Source organism: Macrobrachium nipponense, chromosome 27 (assembly GCF_015104395.2).
Source record: "Macrobrachium nipponense isolate FS-2020 chromosome 27, ASM1510439v2, whole genome shotgun sequence".
Taxonomy (NCBI): domain Eukaryota; kingdom Metazoa; phylum Arthropoda; class Malacostraca; order Decapoda; family Palaemonidae; genus Macrobrachium; species Macrobrachium nipponense.
Genome location: NC_087216.1, coordinates 51675592 through 51698393, shown reverse-complemented (window position 1 = coordinate 51698393; position 22802 = coordinate 51675592).

The window sequence follows — 22802 nt, the reverse complement described above, 5'->3', positions numbered from 1 at the left end:
TGTCTGGGGTTTGTAGATCATTTACGAAGTCGGTATTATCTTGTTGGTTATGACGACGATGTGTTAAACTCATGGTGAGGAGGTTCTGTAGAAAACACTAATGTTAAAAAATTATATATTCTTCTGAAGTTTTACATGGTGAAGATCAGATAGGATTGTACAAGTCTTCTAATAACGATAGCTTGATCGCTTATGCCAATGATGATGGCTAATCCTATTCCTCTACATGATAAAGCTTAGGTAAAGAGGTACAGGTCTTCTAATGACGATAGCTAACTCTGTTCTCTGTCTACCATCTCTGTTACAAGTTATGAAGGAGCAGACAGTAGTTCGAACATATGAAAACATACATACAAATGACATAGTTTCATACGAACACACAATCAAATGAGACACGCTACAGATCACGTAGGCCGTTTGAATTATAGGTCGGGGTAGTTGTCTCAAGCAGGGAGCTTGGACTAATGTTATAAACAATTGAATGACTACAGGTGACGGCATGTTATCTTAGCCTACATACTTATTGTATACGTCATCTTTAGCGTCTCTAGTCTGATCACATTCCTGCAAGCAATCTTTTATATATATGGACTAACATTCCATATTTTTATTATGTAAACACTTACATTAGCTCGGTCAGCTACCAAAACCAGCTACTGAATATTACTCAAACTTGACTTGCATTTGACTTATAGGAGTGTGATACAGACACTATGTGAATATATTATATATATTATATAAATAAATATATATATATATATATATATATCTATATATATATATATATATATATATATATATATAATATATATTAGTAAATAAAAATTCATGGTGTACATGAATTGATTTCAAAGTAATAAAATATAAAACAATGATATTGGTAAATATAGTGATCACGGATATATAATGATACAGTTTTTTCACTTCATCTCATTAAGATACATATGCTACAGAAAATACTAATGTACTCTGATAATTGCATAGAATGCAAGATTAATAATATGATAAAAATCATATTTTAACTGATAAAAAATTTCATATATGAATTGATAAAATCATTAATGTTTATGCTGATTGATTCGTTGATTTTTATAGCTAAATGTTATATATCTGATAAATTAATCAATATACTAACTCATATAACCTGCAGATATTGGTAAGATAAAAGGTAACAGATTGATTATAGGCTACCTGATTTGTTTATACATATGCATATGGATTCATATAATTATGATTAATATATGTGCACTTTAAATAGGATTCCTATTGCGTACACGCAAAGATAACCATTTCGATTCCGTTATTTATGATCATTTATATATAGATTCCTAGTGCGTACCACGCAAAAATATATTTCGATTCTGTTATTTATGATCATTTATATATAGGTATACATGATACTTTATATATATAGGATACATGACCGAGGTTATACTACTTCACTTTTTAACTAGCGTTCGAACAACTTTTCGTCCATTACACAGTTCCAGACAACCACCTATAGCCAATTGAAACGGCCTTTTTCAATGGTTAAAACAAGGGGAAAATTTGCCTGGGCGGGCTCCAACGTTCTATTTTTTGCGCTCATACTTATTCTCTGCATCCTAAGCTACACGATTACGTTCGCGATGAATAAAAAAACATCCCCAGCACGAGTCCTTCGCCAGCAAAGTAGAGTTGAATATCCTTCGGGTCGTAATTGTCGGAAGTATGCCCCATTCGTAGTCGATTCGACAGCCGCCGGAGCATTCCGCATTAAAAACGAGATTAACGACGAGATACGGTGTCGGTCGAAGAAGTCCATGAAATTCCTTTCACATTGTAGGCGGTTGTTACTTGACTGTAGTCGTCCTGCTCGACGAAACGATTTTTCTTGAAGTTTCCGATGTGAAATTCTCGTACTGCAGGATACTGTAACCAGGTTCCATTAATCAGCCTGCAAGTGAAATTATACTTGTCACAAGGGAAAGGTAAAGTAAATTCAGACGACATCCAAATACAGGGGAGGAAGAGAGCCATTTAGACCAGACTTAACCCACATGAATTCGCTGATATTTTGGAATTCAAAGAGTCCGCTGTACAAACTTTTTTATCCGTGGCATTAACAATGAGTGAACCTATCCAGGTCTATGAGGACTGTAAAAATATCCATAATTATAAAAATTAAACAGATATTCAATACGAATCCCAAAGAAAATTCGATATTACTGGTAGTAAGTTACTAGACAAAGAAGTGGAAAACGGAGCTAATTGTAAGATTGCCAGGCAACATAAGAGTCAAAGAGAAGAGATTAATCATGATTCTATGTGCCCAATAACCAAAAGTTTCATATTCAATTTTCTCGTGCGCATCCTCTGAGGTTAACTTTTAAAACATTATTAATAGGTAGGAGATGCAACGAAAAAAACCCACTATGTAACTAATTTCTAAATAAACTTTGGGTTTTTCAAGAAAATGTAACATTTTCCCATGAATGTGATTTACCTGGATTGTAATAAGCTAATGTTGCAAGTAAATAATCCATATCCATATCGTGATACTTCTAAATGTCTATGAGGTTCAGAAAAAATTAATTCATTTGATGTTATAGAAATTCTATTTCCTTATTTTGTTTATTAATTTTAAAATGATTGCAAGTTGCATTGCGCACACCGATAGACACTTGTACCTAAACGTCCTGCCTTGCCCATGAAGAAGTTCGGGCTAAGCATTCCTTTCTCCAGTCAATCTGTTTTGCAAGCAGAGACGACACACAGATGAAGCCTGTGTAAGCAGATTATTGAGGTTTAAAGGAACAAATGCTGATACGGCAATGATGACGTCGTCACTTGGCAGGAGATTGCTCTCAGCCAGCTAAGAGTTTACGTTACTTGCTGTAAGAGATACGACTTTAGGATAAATTTTTGGTTTTTTAATACTCGACCCACATGAGAAGAATGTCTGAAAAAAACAGTACCAAAATTGAAAAACAATTTATAGTTTCATTGTTGGAAAAAAGGCTGCATAATTGTAATTATGTTAAAATTAAATATTCCTTATTCAAACTATATGAAAAAGGTTTCCATACAATTATATATATATTATTAGCCCTGTATAAGATTCATATAGGATTATTTCATAGATAACATTTTCACTTCTAGACTTCCTGACTTTAAAATCTATTTTATTTTATTTTATTTATATTTATTTATTATTATTTATTTATTTTATTTATTTATTTAATTTTTTTTTTTCATTGACTACGAATATAAATCACCGGGACAGACAATATGTCAGTAGGTTTTGATATGTGTTTGAACTTTTAGCTTATTTGTCATTACTAAAGCGTTAAGTTAGAGTTCAAATCTTTACGCATATATATTTAGGATATTTAATGGTTACGTTTTGCTTATTGATATTATCGTGATTCCTTTTTTATTATAATTTGTAACCCTTCCGACTTCTTACGGAGTGTATTATATTGACTCCACTTGTATCCATATATTTATTTATTTTTTTATATTTATTTATATATTTTTTTATATATATTTGATAAATTAATGGTTGGCTTGAATATGTGGAAGAGTGTTCTAGCGGCGTACCGTATAAGGCTACTTGCGGTATCATTTCTACAGATACGAGATATGAATGATAAAAGGTATTTAAAACCGCGAGAAACCGCTATAATCCAGTTCGGATCCAATATCATGAGTTGTAACTCGTAAGACATTGACACTTCCTATTTAATTATCAGTTATTCTACCAAACCGATTGAACTCTGGGCGATAAAATATACTATTGGTTTTCTTAATGGATAGGAATTCACACAACGTGTTAAGGAGATTATTATTGATTTACACCACCCGAGTCACAGATTATTATGTGTTGAATTCCATGTTTACTGATTTAGCACTCATAAATATTCCTAACGCACTCCACTGCGGTGTTTGTTTTAGTTGCTATTAATTCTATATAACGTGTCAAGGAACTATTAACACTAAGAAGTGTTTATTCCCTCTGTCAGACTCGTAATTCTGTTAATAATTCTACGTATATTCTTTCAAGGGTTGATTTGGCACAGGATAGGCCCTTAACTGGACAGGTGTCTTAGTGTGTCCCTTGTTTTCATAACACGTGTTACAATCAGTTATGTGCTTTTTATATCTGTAAGCATTGTAGGCCAGTAAAACAGTGATTTGGCTTTCTGTGACATACTAGGGAACCACTGGATGACGGAATGCAACCAGTTTATGACGATTGGTATGAAAGAGATTATTACTAATACCTGGTCGTTAGTCCCCTGCTGCTGTGTTCTTCGGGTTTTCCTCGTCACAGACCTACATAGAACATTACATTTGATTACATTATTCTGATACACATACTATAAATATACTTTTGCTTTAGGGTTTCTGCTGAAGTGTTTATGTTTTTGCCTAGCCACTGACCCTGTTTCCGTTTCGAAGTGTTTATTGTTTGGTGTTTATTGTTTTGCTTATCGCTGTTGACACTTGCTTTGTCAGTTTGTAACAGTTCTGCGCTCCGACCCAGATATTCAATGCTCGCGATCTCTTGGGTTAAGGAATTTTTTCCTTGTTTAGATACGGTTTTAACAATAGGCACGGAATGTTTTCTATATCTTTTAGTCCAATTAAGGGTTCTTTGCTGTATGTTTCGGGGCGGGATTGCGGGATAATGCGTCAGCTATGATATTTGCTTTCCCAGGTAGATATCTTATCTTGGCTCCATAACCTGAATGATCATTTGTCACCGAGTTCCTTTTGGACTGTGATTAAAGCCTTTGAAAAACTCGGTAAAGGACTCATGTTCAGTAAGGACTTTTATCAGGATAGCCATAGATTATGAACTTAAAATGTATTAGTAAAGTTATACCTAGCCCTTCCTTGCCTATTACTGCATATTTACTTTCAGAGGGCTTTAGTTTACGTGAATAAAAGCTATAGGGAAGAACTGTTTATCATATTATGAAGTAGTATCCCACCCCTCTTACCCCTTGGTCTGAGGCGTCTGTTGCAATAAAAAAAATTCCTTATTTAAATCAGGGATTTTTAAGTTAGGTAAGCTGCATTTTCCGCTTTTAAGATATCGAACGCCTGTTGATGCTTTTTAGACCATAATAAATCTACGCTCTTCTTCGTAAGATCTGTAAAGGAGCTGTCATGATTGAAGAGTTACATATTTACATACGATTGTGTACCACTACAGCGCAAAAGTGCTGTATCCCCCTTTTACGTTAATAAGTACCGGAAAGTTATGAATAGCCGACACCTTACCATAGACTACTTTAAGACCTTGACTAGACACATAAAACCTAGATCAACATGTTCGGTTTTAAAAAAACTCACATTTAGATATTTTACTCTGAGATTATTTGTCTTTGTCTCTGTAGCACTAGCTCTACTTTATGTGAATGTACTTCTAAGGTATTAGAAAAGATTACAAGATCAACCATATAAGCATGTAGGGTATCCCTTAAAAGTCTCCAAACACTATATTATAATTGGGGCGCAACGTAAGCCGGAGGCATACGTAAAAATTGATAATGTCCCTGAGTGTGCTGAAAACGGTGTATGAGGTACAATCACTTAGGTAATGGTATCTGGTAAAAGCATTATGTAAGTCCAAGTTGGTGAAAAAAATTTATTCTAACCTAACAGAGATAAGATGTCGTCGGTACATAGCACTGGAAACTATCGGGAGTCGTTCCCTTGTTTAAGCGACAGAATCTACGCAGATACGCGAAATCCGATCTTTTATGGCATGACATTTGAGGGAAAAATTATATGGGCTTATTTGATTTCCGCCTAATGACTCCTATTACTAACATTTTTCAACTTCGTCATTTATCTCTATTTTGAAATTTCATTGAGAGTCTATGCGAAGGTACGTATATAGCTTTATGTTTATTGTCTTAGACCCGTATTTTGTTTTCAATGACATCCGTTTTTCTCCCAGAGATCACTCGCTAGTGGAGAAACTTCCTGGTATTCAGGTAGAAGATAAAAAAAAATTCTGCTGAATCACCTCTGCTTGAATGACTTTACGGATATTACTTTAGATAGATTATCAGAGAGATTCATCCACGACTGGTTGGGCGTGATTAAAAATTAGCAACAATAAAAAATGCGATATTATAACTTCCGTATCCACGATATGTATACTTTTAGGGCTTTGTTCGCGGAAATCGTTATATTTCAGAGTGTCGGGAAGGATTAAAATTTCATTTCCCAGCAAAGTCTTTTTACACGCACTAAGACATTCGAGGGTGCATGCTTCTCGAGATTTTGCGTGCAGAGTGCGACTGCGGTTGTGGAGAATTCTGTTGGTCATTTGAACAATGTTACGATTTATGAGACAAATGTATAGTTCCTTTATATAAGTTATTATTTGATTAACTGTCTCATTTTTGTTCAAACGGATTTTAATATGTTTGAAGGTTTATAGGATTTCCCTTTGATAAACACGCCTTATTTTTGCAGGATAAGTAAGTTAATTTTGTATACCCCTAGAGAATGAATCTTACAATTACACTAGATACAGATCAATGTTTTTTATAACTATAGAGGTATCTGTAAGCGCTCGCTTATCCGGACTTCTCATTAGGGAAGTTCGAACAACAGACAGTGAGTCCGTAAATACAGGATATTACGTTTACTAAAGAAATAAAACAAGATATTCTAATTTTTACGGCGCGTACAGTTGGGCTTTATCCACCACTACTTATAATAACTTACGTATTAAAAAAAAAAACGAAAACCTGCTCTGATTACTTTATACGGTCGTGTGTTTCATAGGAAAAATCCTTTTTAATTCAAAAAAGATATCGGTATGTATGAACCAACATCGCTTTTCCCCACTCTGCTAGAGTCGCTTATTGTATGGAATTTGCTATGCTTTGAACACTTCGGCAGTTTTTGACTGACCTTGACCGCTTGACTAGGTGACACAGTCACCGAGTTTGCTTGTTTGATTCTGAACGGGTTACTGTTTCTATTCTTTTTGTAATATTTCTCTTTATTACCATCGGCACGTATTGTGTGTTTTTTAGCATTATGTTGCTGGTTACGTATAAAGCAATGAATGACGAACTATTAGGAACTGAGCGATTACTAATAAGAACAAGTTATCACTACTGCATTCAATATTAACTGTTTGTACTTCATTCTTTGCTAAAATTTGAAATAGTGAGGGATCCTGGTCAGCATTAGCCTGATGAAAGTTTTTTACAGACATGTTATTCCTTGCAATCCAGCCATATTTTAAAAGTTAAGTTGAGTCATTGAGGTTCGATATTTTATATAACTCAAAAAACTCAAAGCTAAAAAACTGCGATCGGGACTTTGCAAAGGAGCATTTATTGTCATGACCCGAAATAGTGTTACCTCTAATTTATATAGATTTGTACGGGTGTTCCACTTGTTTTTTGTGTGTTTTCTAATCACTACGGTGCTTAACGACCCTATCCATGCATCTGTATAAATACAGACGTCCACTGCGTAAACGCATATTCACTGTTTAATATGATTTGTTACGTAAGGGATTAATAATCACCCAAAATGATAAAATTAACATAGTATATTATTATGATATTTTTCAGTAGAACTTCTGGAACCAGACACTCAAAGATAAAAACTCGCAGTAGCGAAATCTCAATGATGTTGATAAGAATTTCTGTAAAAAAAGTAAGATTAAGAATTTCTCGTAACTTCAGCTACAGGAATAACGAAATTCGACCTGCAAAGGAAACACTCAAAGTTACTCAAATGAATAAAAAATTGTACTTAGCTTGCTTTTGTGGGAAGTCACGGTGTTCCGATAACGACACACGGCCTTGGTCCTCCTTCTCTATTTAGCGGATGACCTGGTTTGGCTTCAGTTTCCCCCGTGCGCGTTGTTTCGATGATTCGAGCCCTTGAACGATCCGATGCTGCAGACGCGTTCTTGGTTTTCGTTTCTTGCAGTGCCGGAAACGCTCACTAACGTGTTTTCTTGAATGATTCTAATGAGAGACGAAGCTTGCGTTGTCGTAGGAAAAAGGACACGTCGGTTTTGTTTCTTGAAGTTATTCACTAATGATGGATACTAGTGCTTGAAGAATCTCTTGCTTTCGTCGTCGTTAAAGAGTTCTTGTTGTTTTCTGAAGTCGCTCACTGATACTATGTTGCTTGAAGAATCTGCTGCTTCCGTCGTCGTTGACTTCTTATGATACATGATTTATTATTCTGGTTTTTCTTCGTAGGACGTTGTAGAGTTCTTCTGGTACGCTGGCCACCAATATTAGGGCTTGTGCCTTGTATGATAAGGCGCCCTATGAGGTAATGTTAGACTAGCGATAATATTACGCTAAGTCGGTTGGTATTGCACTTCCATCTTCAATGGAGTGTCTGGGGTTTGTAGATCATTTACGAAGTCGGTATTATCTTGTTGGTTATGACGACGATGTGTTAAACTCATGGTGAGGAGGTTCTTGTAGAAAACACTAATGTTAAAAAATTATATATTCTTCTGAAGTTTTACATGGTGAAGATCAGATAGGATTGTACAAGTCTTCTAATAACGATAGCTTGATCGCTTATGCCAATGATGATGGCTAATCCTATTCCTCTACATGATAAAGCTTAGGTAAAGAGGTACAGGTCTTCTAATGACGATAGCTAACTCTGTTCTCGTCTACCATCTCTGTTACAAGTTATGAAGGAGCAGACAGTAGTTCGAACATATGAACATACATACAAATGACATAGTTTCATACGAACACACAATCAAATGAGACACGCTACAGATCACGTAGGCCGTTTGAATTATAGGTCGGGGTAGTTGTCTCAAGCAGGGAGCTTGGACTAATGTTTATAAACAATTGAATGACTACAGGTGACGGCATGTTATCTTAGCCTACATACTTATTGTATACGTCATCTTTAGCGTCTCTAGTCTGATCACATTCCTGCAAGCAATCTTTTATATATATGGACTAACATTCCATATTTTTATTATGTAAACACTTACACATATACCATACTTTTGATAAAATCAAAGAATTTATAATTACACTCTTTTGGAAAATTGACAATTTCCTCATACTCAACATATTTACGGCAGTTTCAACCTTATTCGCGATAACAGACCAGTTTTCATTGTGCATCAAATCAAAGTTATTACAAAAGATAATAACAAAGATAACCATACTATTAACAACCCGTATCCACTCCCAAGGCCAATCCTGCCTGTCAATCCAGTTGCCCAAACCCATCATTGTAGTTTTTTCTTTGTTAAGTCTAGCACCTGTCGCGACTTCAAAGTGCTGAATGAGCTTGAAACAAGCTGTTATCGAATTAGTTGTTGACACAAATACGTAAGAATCGTCAGCAAAAACCCTTGTACTTTCACGACTGTCTGATTTGGAAGACTAATACCAATTATATCGTTACTTTCTTGAATTGCCCTATAGAAAAGTTCCTGAAAAATACAGAATAGCAACATAGACATAGGGCAGCCTTGCCTCACCGACCTCTTGACAGGAAAGGGACTGCTTAGACAGCCATTAATACTTACACGACTTACACATTGTAAATATAATATTTTTATTAAATTAATAAACTCTGTCGGAACACCAAATTTTGCTAACACCTCATATACAAAAACAATGTGCACTCTATCAAAAGCTTTTGACCAATCGAGACTCAAGATGGCATTCATCTACTTTATTTTCATTTGAATAAAACATGATGTCTGTATGGTACTGTTACACTGAACAATCGATCTCCTTTGACTGCACAGTATTGTTCAGGGGAAATTATGTCGTCTAATATAGACTCAAACTGTTTTTTTAAAACCTTGGCAAAATCTTATAATCATATTTAACAACGTTAGGTCTCCAATTTCTGTTAGTTTTTACGCTGGACGAGTGGTTTTCGAGCTGGGCTGCCAATCGGCGGTCCCAGGTTCGATTCCCAGCTCTGTCAACGCGGAATCAGAGAAATTTATTTCTGGTGATAGAAGTTCATTTCTCGATTTAGTGTGGTTCGGATCCCACAATAAGCTGTAGGTCCCGTTGCTAGGTAACCAATTGGTTCCTAGCCACGTAAAAATATCTAATCCTTCGGGCCAGCCCTAGGAGAGCTGTTAATCAGCTCAGTGGTCTGGTAAAACTAAGATATACTTCCAATTTTCTGTTAGAACAAGGGCACCTTTTTTTGCATGTAGAGTGATTACACCTACATACTGACTCTTGGACATTCGCTTTACATCACATACATAATAATTTAATACAGTTATAAAACCAGTTTTATAATATTCCAAAATTTCTTGTAAAATTCAATAGGGAGACCATCGTACCCAGGAGTTTTCCCATTACACATTTTTTTCATAGCGTTCCACACCTCCTTTGACTGAATCTCAGTAGATAAAGCTTTTAGGCTTTGACCATTCAGCACTGGTCCACACTTGTCGAGAAAAAAGCTCATATACTGTCGGTCACCTTCAACCAAACGAAACATGTTCTCAAAATATTCCCTAATTCGCACAGAAATCGCATTCGTCCCCTGAACAGTCGTGCCATCTTTCATTTTTAAGTTTAGTAAAAACAATTATTTATTCTTTTAGTCTTCTCTTTGCCAAGCAGGTAGGAAGGAAACTTTCACCTTTCAACATCTCATCAGTTTTATCCTAACCTTCACACCTCCAAAAACTCATTCTGTAGGTCTCAAATTCTCTTTTCAGTGTTTGGATCATGTCGTACTTATCTCCCAATCTATAATGGACATCATTTAATTGTTGTAACCTCCAATGTAATAGGTTCAGTAAACCATATTTTTCCTGTGAAATCTTCTTGGATAATTTAACAAAAAAATCTTTACATCGTAACTTTGCCCAATTCCACCGTTCCAACATATCAGGAAACTTACATTTATAACATAGTACTCGTTTCCACAAGTCTTGAAAGTGCTCTTCTATATTATCCGAATCCAAAATTTTTACATTTAATTTCCAATAAGCAGTTGATGTTTTTAAGTCAGTAACCTTATACTCAAGTGGACCATATTGTGATATGAAAAACTAATAGGGATTGTTTGTGCTCTCGTAATATGACGGAACAAATTTACGGTGTAGATACTATCTATACAAGACCCATAATTTTCTTTAACATACTTATATTCCGGGATACCTCTAGACAAATGATAATTATCCGTTAACGCTAAATTATGAACCAGAATACCTAGAGCTTTGGACACCAAATATCTATTATCATTGCTACAGTCCCTGAGACATGTAACACAATTGAAATCACCACCTAACACCAAGGAATCAAGGTTGTGTCTCAGATAAAAGGTGAGATCATTCCAAAAAAACTCCTCTCTCTCTCTCTAGTCCTCCCTGAACCTGTAGGGGCATATACATTTACAATCGGGATAATGCAACCATTAAATCTTACCTTAATACCCAGTATCCGCCCGTTACAATCTCCGTCTGTTGACAAAACCACTACATCCGTCTTTCTAGAAATACAGAACATAGTCCCTCCTTTTAAACAAACCGTCGAGTTCAATACAATATTACAACTATTACTTAAATAGTTTAAGACTCGTAGGTCTCTCACGTTATGTTCTTGTATCAATAAAATGTCTATCTTATACTGCGCCATGAGTGATGCCACCTTCATCTGCTTATTTACATCGTTTAAGCCATTGACATTTAACGTTGCAATTAGTAAAGCCATGGAGAAAAGAAATTACAATTTTTTTCGGTACGTTTGTCATTGCTTTGTATCTTCGTTATTTCCTCTTCTCTTGTGATAAGTTTCATCTCTCGTAAGTTTCATCTTGCCAACCCTTTCCACATTAATATTCCACTGACTTTCAGTTGATGAAGCCAAGACTCGCGTATGATCAGCGAATTATATAATCACCCTATTGTTGAGCATGAGCTGAAAGCCGGAGAGGTCTTCTTCTTTCACACCTAGATGCATAAAGATTACTTCACAGGCAAGGTCATACGTCGGTGCACAGAAAAAATGTAATCCAATCGAATCCATTTCCTTTAAGTTTGCCCAAAGGGGCAAAAGCATTCAAGTTGTCCCTCCTTCCATTCATCTTCTATAGTCTAGTTAAAGGCCAGGCCAAAACACCAGAAAATGGGAGCAGCTCAAGACACGTCCGCTCTGCTCCGAAGCTCTAGCGCGGTCTAAATGTTATTCGGGGAGCAGTACTGAAAGAAACCCAGGTCCAATTCTGCTTTTCGAAGTCTTCTTGTTAGTTTTTCCAATGATCGGCATGTGGCTAGGTCAGCACAATATCTACTACAAACGAACGTGTGAAAGTTGTTGTGCCTACGAAATCTTACGCGAAGGAAAAACAGAAGAGTGAACAGCAGATGGGAAGCCGCCATAGTGGGTAGGGGATCCAGACGTATTTTAATAGACACAGTCAAACCACGAAAGTCCAATACAGCAAAGAAGGCAGGCAGTTCTAATAACTTCATAAAACAATCGAAGTCGAAGGACAGGCATGTCGAAATCAAATGCATCTTTTTATTATCATTGCCGACGTTTCTGGACAATAAGTCCCATTTTTAAGGCTAAAAAGGCAAATAGATTTACAAACATTAAAATGACTCAGACAAAAAAAAATACATTGTCACATAATAATTAACGCAGAATAGAAAGCACACCTATATATCAAGAGGAAAGAAAGTCGAGTGACAACGAAGGGCAAATTAGTTTCCAGGAACACTTACGACAGGTATAGAGGCGTGGCAGAGGACTGGGAGTTTAACTGCAGAACAAGCTGCACAGTTAGAAGTTGGTCATTCGAGGTTCTCCCCCAAAATATCACAATCATATCTAATTTTATATTTACATTTAATCAAGTGGTCACGTATATTGGAGAACTTAGGTTTCGATAGTTTAACTCCTGTTCTAAAGCTAACATCACGATGAGAATCTATTCTCACCTTCAGCAACCTCCGTGTGTAACCGACATAGGTCCCCAGGTCACATCTGGGGCAAGTGAACTTGTATATTACACCAGAGGTCATTAGTCGGCTTAGCTTTTCCTTGTATTTGAACAGAGCCGATCGTTAGAGGGGTTATTTGGTATTAGTTTAAATTTTAAATTAATGGCCGGAATATGGCGATTGGGTGATTTTATATAAATTATTAATAAAAAGTTTTCATGTATTAGTGGAAGACTGGCAAAAATAAATGTCAGTTTTGGAACAGTAGGTACAGTGAATCCTGGACTGAAAACTTCGTTTAAAAATTTATTAACGTTCCTAAAAAAAAAAAACAGTTTGGAAGGGAAGCAGTTGTCAGCGAAATACTTTTGAAGATATATTATTTTCTCATGGAAAGACAGCCAGTTAGAAGTCAAACTAAGAGCCCTTTGTAATAGGGTCGACAATGGATTCAACTTAGAATAAACAAAGTAAAGGCTGTTAAAGTTATATCCCAGACCCGTAAATGTGTTTTTTCTCAAAATCTTGGTACTAAAACGGTCATTATTTCTAAAAATAAAACGTCTAAAAAGGATAACATGTTATTTTTTTCATATTCAATAGTAAACTTGACATTTTTGATGTATACCATTAACATATTATAAAAACCTATCTGCTTCGTCCCGGCTTCTGAAAAGCAAAAAGGTATCATCAACATACCTTCGGTAAAACAGAGGGCTGTATGCTAGTGGACAGTTATCTAGTATATACTCCTCCAGGAAGCACATGAAAATATTAGCAAAGGTTGGACTTGGTGAAGATCGCATTGCCATACGATCAACTTGCTTATAAGACTTGCCATTAAAAATGAAGGCAGGGTCCAGCACTGCCAACTGCAAAAACTTATTAAAATCCTATTTATTAAAATTATTAAAAACGGTGTCATGGGTGATAAAAATCTGATCTATGATAATCTGAATGGTCTTTTCCACGGGTACATGATTAAACAAAGATTCCACATCCAAGGTAACCATAAACATTGCAGCAGATTGAAAAGCATCTAAATCCTTAAAAACTGCTTATTCTATGTTTAAACAAGAAAAAAATTAGCATGGACCCTTGTTTTTTTACCAACGAAAGTAGGGGCATGAGCTGAAGGTCCAATGGTAGTTTGGGCTAATCATAAATACAAGAAGGAAAGTAATTTTGATACTGATTCCCACCCTAAGAAACTGAGCAACTTAACGTTGTAGAGATTTGACCTTTTGTTATTAAACACACGAGAAATTGAAACGATATATAAATTCAAAATGAATTCAAATTTTCTTAGAAATTTTCACAATACTATTTACAGCCCCAGTTAAAGAAAAAAACTGTCATTACGACAACGCGATAAAACCAAGATTTCAAGTATTCGAACAATTAACACAGGATTTGATTAATTTCGATGATTTTCCAAACTTTTGAATGATTAAGGAAATATTTCTGATTCTATACGCATACTCATCGCACGGACTAGTAGAAGGCAAAGCAAAAGTTTGTAAACATATTTCCTTAGCAAATACAAAAAGATAATATTAACTTTAAATATCTTTATTTTGATAAGTTATGTCGCGCTATCAATAAAGTCATATGAATAAGAGAAAATCGTTGATGAATTATGTTTACAAAGAACGGGTTGGCTGAATACCTTGGCCTTTATAAAGTTGAATTCGATTGAACAAAAAATTCGGCGTTCCAGAATCTAGATACATTTTACTTTTATTTTCTAATGTTAAACTGAAACATATTATCTTTCCCCCTCTTTGACGTGGCCATGATTAAACAGATTATTTTTAAACATTTCTCACTCATTAATTTTTCCCTTATTTTATTGATTATGAATTTACCTTATTTTGCCTTACCTCTCAACAGAAACTTCCCAGTAACTGATATAATCACCATCATTAGCTTTATAATTTCGTATAATTGTCGTAAAATCTTACAACAGGCAAAATACTCTTTTACTCTTTACCACCTTGAACAAAAACTACATCCAGCCCCACAATTCCACTTTCATTTGTAAATATCCCCATTCACAGGTGTGCATAGAAACATAGATAAGATAACATAATTCGACTCTACATAAGCTACATCATTCGTCTAATGGCTGCAGTTACATTACGCGAGAGCAGAATTCACGAGTACCCTAATAAAAGGAGGACTCGCGCTAGAGCTTCGGAGCAGAGAGGACGTGTCTTGAGCTGCTCCCGCTTTCTGGTGTTTTGCCTGACCTTTGGCTAGACTATAGAAGATGAATGGAAGGGACAACTTAAATGCTTTTGCCCCTTTGGGCAAACTTAAAAGAAAGGATTCGATTGGATTACATTTTTTCTGTGCACCCGACGTATGACCTTGCCTGTGAAGTAATTTGTTCAGCATCTAGGTGTGAAAGAAGAAGACCTCTCCGCTTTCAGCTAATGCTCAACAATAGGGTGATTATAAAATTCGCTGACCATACTCGGTTTGAAATGGTAGTAAAGGAATATGAGGACAAATCTATTGATATTGGTGAAGGTAAGACTGTAAGAGTTATTAATTTGAGTAGTGATTACACATATGTTTCCGTAAGATATGCACCGTTTGATATGGATGATGATTTGGTTATCGGTGTCCTAAGTAGTTACGGGAAGGTGCACTCTGTACGACACAACAGATTTTCCCACGGAAGAGCAAAGGGACTGTTGAACGGTATCGAACGGCAAGGATGGAGGTAAGGGAAAATCATTCCTTCGTCGGTTAATATATGTGGACACACAGTAACTTTTATTTATCAAGGCCAACCTAAAACTTGCTATAAATGCGGAAGGACGACACATTTAGCTGTTAATTGTACAATGGAAAGCGAATCCAGGTTAAATGTTTTTAACATGGCCGATTTCCCGAATCTTCCTAAAATAAATGATGGTCCAGATACATTAGAATTGTTGAATGGAGGTGGAAATGAGACCGGTGTTATGTCGAAAGCATCGAATGGTGGTGCTGATGAAGAATCAAAGAACGATCAGGGAGTGGCACAACTTGAGAATAGTCCATACCCCCCCCCCCCTTAATACCTGAAGATAATCAGCTGGAGTTGAACTTATTCACAGGCGAACCAAGCCTAAATACTGGTGTGCAGGAAATTGGTGATGAGGTAAGAGGTGATAATATCGATATTGATTTTTATTTTTACTGAAAATGATAGTAGGTCCCCTAGACTTCCGGACCCTTTGAGCACTCATTTTCGGGAAGGTTATAGTGAGCATGGGGCAACCTGATGTCCGCAGATGGAGGTGGATCATATGCATGTACGCAAGGAACAGATCAGTGATTGATGAAGGATTAAAGGAAATGACTGTTACGGTGTCAGTGCATAAGAATGATGAGCCCACAGATGTGATGATCTCTGAAAATGAGTCTGATATGGATTGTGCAAGAATATAGTACTAGGTAATGAGGATGGATATGAAGAGCGAATCTTGGATACATCAACTGAAAGTCAGTGGAATATTAATATGGAAAGGGTTGGCAAGATGAAGCTTACGAGAGAAGTCTTATCACAAGAGAAGAGAAAGAAACGAAAGACACAAAGCAACGACAACGTACCGAAAAAGAAGAAGTTGTGATTTTTTCTTCTGTCCATGGCTTTACAATTGCAACGTTAAATGTCAATGGCTTAAACGATGTAAATAAACAGATGAAGGTAGCATCACTCATGGCGCAGTATAAGATAGACATTTTGTTGATACAGGAACATAACGTGAGAGACCTACGAGTATTTAAACTATTTAAGCAATTGTTGTAATATTATATTGAACTCGACGGTTTGTGTAAAAGGAGGGACTATGGTATGTATTTCTAGAAAGAAGGAAATAGTGGTGTTGTCAACAGACAGAGATTGTAACGGGCGGATACTGGGTATTAGGGTAAGATTTAATGGTTGCATTATCCCTATTGTAAATGTATATGCCCCTTACCAGGGTCAGGGAGGGAACTAAGAGAGAGAGAGGAGTTTTTGGGAATGACCTCACCTTTTTTTCTGAGACACAACCTTGATTCCCTGGTATTAGGTGGTGATTTCAATTGTGTGACTTGTCTCAGGGACTGTAGCAATGATAATAGATATGTGTCCAAAGCTCTTGGTACTTTCGGGTTCAAAATTAGCTTTAAAGGATAATTATCATTTTTCTAGAGGTATCCCGGAAATATACGATGTTAAAGAAAATTATGGGTCTCGTATAGATAGAATCTACACCGTTAATTTGTTCCGTCACATTACGAGGGCACAAACAATCCCGATTAGTTTTTCAGATCACAATATGGTCCTCTTGAGTATAAAGGTTGGGATTGACTTAAAAACATCAACAGATTATTGGAAATTAAATGTAAAAATTTTGGATTATGAGAATATAGAAGAGGCAATTTCAAGACTTGTGGAAACGGGTACAATCTTTAAAATGTAAGTTTCCTGATATGTTGGAATGGTGGGATTGGGCAAAGTTACGATGTAAAGATTTTTTTTTTGTTGTTAAGTTATCCAAGAAGATTTCACAGGAAAAATATGGGTTGTTGAACCTATTACATTGGAGGTTACAACAATTAAATGATGTTCATTATAGAACGGGGGATAAGTACGACATGATCCAAACACTGAAAAAGAGAATTTGTGACCTACAGAATGAGTTTTTGGAGGGTGTGAAGATTAGGATAAAAAACTGATGAGATGTTGAAAGGTCGAAAGAGTTTCTTCCTATCTGCTTGGCAAAGAGAAAACTAAAAGAATAAATAATTGTTTTATAACTTAAAATACAAAGATTGCACGACTGTTGAGGGGACGAATGCGATTTCTGTGCGAATTAGGGAATATTTTGAGAATATGTTTCGTTTGGTTGAAGGTGACCGACAGTGTATGAGCTTTTTTCTCGATAAGTGTGGACCAGTGCTGAATGGTCAAAGCCTACAAGCTTTATCTACTGAGATTCAGTCAAAGGAGGTGTGGAATTGCTATGGAAAAAATGTGTAATGGGAAAACTCCTGGGTGCGATGGCCTCCCTATTGAATTTTACAAGAAATTTTGGAATATTATAAAACAGGATTTTATAACTGTATTAAATTATGTATGTGATGTAAAGCGAATGTCCAAGAGTCAGTATGTAGGTAATCAAACTACATGCAAAAAAAGGTGACCTTGCTCTAATAGAAAATTGGAGACCTATAACGTTGTTAAATACTGATTATAAGATTTTTGCCAAGGTTTTAAAAAACGGTTTGAGTCTATATTAGACGACATAATTTCCCCTGAGCAATACTGTGCAGTCAAAGGGAGATCGATTGTTCAGTGTAAAGTTACCATACGAGACATCATGTTTTATTCAAATGAAAATAAAGTAGATGCTGCCATCTTGAGTCTCGATTGGTCAAAAGCTTTTGATAGAGTGCATATTGGTTTTGTATATGAGGTGTTAGCAAAATTTGGTGTTCCGACAGAGTTTATTGATTTAATAAAAATTTATTATATTACAATGTGTAAGTCATGTAAGTATTAATGGCTGTCTAAGCAGTTCCTTCCTGTCAAGAGGTCGGTGAGGCAAGGCTGCCCTATGTCAATGTTGCTATTCTGTATTTTTCAGGAACCTTTCTATAGGGCAATTCAAGAAAGTAACGATATAATTGGTATTAGTCTTCCAAACCAGACAGTCGTGAAAGTACAAGGGTTTGCTGACGATTCTTACGTATTTGTGTCAACAACAAATTCGATAACAGCTTGTTCCAAGCTCATTCAGCACTTTGAAGTCGCGACAGGTGCTAGACTTAACAAAGAAAAAACTACAATGATGGTTTTGGGCAACTGGATTAACAGGCAGGATTGGGCCTTTGGAGTGGATACGGGTTGTTAATAGTATGGTTATTTTTGGTATTACATCGTTTTGTAATAACTTTGATTGGATGCACTAGGAAAACTGGTCTGTTATCGCGAAAAGAATAAGGTTGAAAACTGCTGTAATATGTTGAGTATGAGGAAGTTGTCAATTTTCCAAAAGAGTGTAATTGTAAATTCTTTGATTTTATCAAAAGTATGGTATATGGCCCATACGTTACCCCCAGTAAAGAAATATATTTGCAAGATTAATACGTGTATCTTTCGGTACATCTGGAAGGGGATGTACAATCCAATAAAAAGGGCTACGTTATGTGTACGTAGAAGTGAAGGGGGTTTGGGATATTTGATGTGTACTATAAAACTCAAGCTATCTTCAGCTGCACTGTATTAAAGGATGTGTTAAGCGGAACTGGTTTGAGTGTGTATTATTGTAAACTTAGATTTAGTTATTTGTTGTCATTAAGAGATATAGTTGACGTATCTTATGTGACACCGGTCGTTCTATTCGAGTGCCATTGAGGTATAAGGAAAATGCATAGGCTTAAAAACTTTCCGTATGTTACATGCAAGGCAGCTTTATTATTATCTCAAATTGTCTTTAAAACCAAGCATTGAGAGTGATTACCCGCTACTAGATTGGGTGTTGATTTGGAAACGTATTAATGTTCCTTTTATTGGTACTTTGGAGAGGGAATTTATATACAAATATATTCACGGGATATTGGCAACAAACCACAGACTGAAGATTTTAAACATTAAAAGCTCAGATTTATGTGTAACTGCAGTGAAACAGAATTTATATTGCATATTTTTTATTTTTGTAACCAAATTAAGCCAATTTTGTTGTATTTTCAAAAAGTGTTGGGTGAGATTTGTGATATGAGCCAGGATAACTTTATAAAGATTTTAATGTTTATTTCCACTGCAAATTGAAACAAGATGATAATAGTGCGTTAGTTTTATTGACAGGTTACTTGTATGCAATGTGGGTGGGTAAAGTGAAAAGATGTCGTTGTCTGATTGATAATGTATCTTAAGGGTAAACTTAATTTATGATAGATGGGTTTTGCGGAATACATATAAAAAGAACTTTGGTAACGGTTTTCTCAAGGAAATATATGGAATATGTTTTTTAGAAAAGGATGCCTCAATTTGGTATGATGCTGTTCTTAACATTTACGGTCTGTTAGCTCGAATTCTGTCCAAGAAGGGTATTAATTATTGTGTGTGACTCGGTTGAAGACTCCTGTCTAAAAATGTAAGGAAATTATTGTGAGCTGAATGTTTGTACAATTTTTTTGTATACAAAAAAAAAAGTGCTATTAATTTATTAAGTGCTGTATATGAAAAATAAAAATTAATATTGCTCCTTAACAATGTAATAAAAAATGTATTGTACATTAGATATTTTTAAATAAAAGAAAAAAAAAATGGCTGCAGTTACATTACGCGAGAGCAGAAATTCAAGAGTTACCCTATTAAAAGGGAATGCTTTGAGTACCCTAATAAAAGGGAATGTTTTACCCAAATGCAAATATTAATGGAAATAAGTGAAAACTTTGCAATCGTATAATCAGTGAGGCAAGGATGTCCGCTTTCAATGATGTAGTTTGTAATAGCCCGCGAACCATTGCATAGGTTATTAAAAGATAATTCAGTAATGTATATTCTTAAATTTACCAACGATCTTAAAGTACTAGTTTGTCTTTTTCCTGATGATTCATCTGTTATAATTTCTTATGACGAGGGAACAACAAAGTGTTTTGATTTCATAAGAATGTTTAAGTTCGCCACAAGAGCGTAAACTTTACGTAGAAGTAGAGTGTTGTAGAATTCTAGGGGTAACATATTATAACAACTATTGGGACACTGAATTTAACTTTCAATAAATCTGTAAAGTCAGTTAGTCTATTAGGTTTAAGAAAATTAACTCTATTTCAGTAGGGAATTTTACTAGATTCAAAAACCTCTAAAGTCTGGTATATGGCTCACTCCTTTATTATGACAAAAGAAATTGGTGAAAATATTGAGAAATGTATGTTTAAATGTCTTCGGAACGGGAACTACCAGCTTATAAATAGAAAGGCTCTGTACCTACCGAATTAAGAGGAGGAATTTGCATTATCAATGCGTATATAAAATCCAAAAGAAATTTTTTTAAAACTTTCTCAAAATGTTTAGCACAGAAAGGTTCAGGTATAGGCCTTATTATGTACTGGGTACATAATAAGGCGTGTGAGACACGCCACTGCTTTCCCAGTCCCTTACTTCAATATTGTATAGTCATTCCCAGATATAAAAACCAAATACATATACATAATCGTTATAAAAAATTATAGCTTTAAATCAAATGGACTGAGATATGGAAGCTGTAAAAAAATGGATTCATCGACACTTAGGATAAACAATTATTGTACAATATTTGCATGCAGTGCTCCCTGCAAAAGAAAGATCGCTTGTTATGAAAATGTCAAGAGATGTTATGTTGCATGTAGAAACAAGGAAAATATAATGCAAGTATTTTACCTTTGCCCTTTAGGGAAAAACTAATAGCTTAGTACCGGCAAAAACTATTGCAAGTTTATAAGATTAATTGTGTCGCTTTGCTAGATCTAATAGTTTTATTTTTACCCAATTTGTAGAATAGACAGAAACACTGTAGTAATATTAATAAGCGACCTTATTACTGGACTATTCAATGACCCAGACCTGAAGGCTATGATTCAGGAAAGGACACAGAGTTCCAGATTATTTTAAATTTTACAATTAGGAGAATCATTTAAACATTTCACAGATCTAGTATGCATAACAAATCTGTAGATATTTTAAAAATTATTGGAAATAATTTTTTAACCTTAAAATCAAATATCTGTAAGAAACTAATATTATGTTTTATTTTCGGATATATATATATATATATATATATATATATATTATATATATATATATATATATATATATATATATACAGTTAATGTTTTCTGTAAATTGGTATATTATTTGTTAAACTTATTGGAAGCAGTACATTCGTACATCCTGTTACTGGAGCGTGAAATCGTATACCTAGCACAAATATTACCTATTGATTTGGATTTAAGTAACAATAAAGATAATTCTCTCAATAAAGAAGGAGACTTCCTAATCGTTACCCAATTCTTTGTGCTATTGATATTTGTGTTATGGAAGCAGTTAGCGAAAGTTTCAGAATTCTTCTTTATTTCCCTTCTGAAAATTCCTCCTCACAACTTTTGATCAGTGCAAATCGACACAAAAGCACGTCTTTGTTAAGACACAGTTTTGCGTTCCATTTCGGTAATTGTACTTTGAGGTTGTCGTTTCTCTCGATCTCGCTTTGACAAAGGGAAACATACTCTCCCTTGGATTTATTTTGCTGATGATTTGTTACTTTCTTATTCTGAATTACTGGTGCATTTCCGGTTACATGGAACGCTTCTTACCTTCTCCTTTGTCCAGAGGTGCCGTAAATGTATTAGAGAAGTAAATCATTAATCTTGTAATGGCTCCCTTTTGATTTTATTCAGCTCACAATAATAATCGTCAATTATTATTGTTCTCTTTCGCAAGAAATGAAATGCTGAGACTACCTTTTCCACAATATATAGTATACGTATATATACGTATATATATATATATATATATACTATTATATATATATACATATATATATTATAATATTATTATTCTATATATATATATATATAATACATACATACATACATACTACATACATACATACATACATATCTATATAATACATACATACAATATATATATATATATATATATATTTAGATATATATATATATATTATATAATATATATATATATATATAACTGTTGAAGGAGGGAGTACAATCTCAGGTAGTCCTTAACCCTAGTACATGGTCATGGTGTATCTGATCCCGAAGCTCTTTTGTTTAATTTGGTGCTGTGTGGTGTGTGAAGTGACCC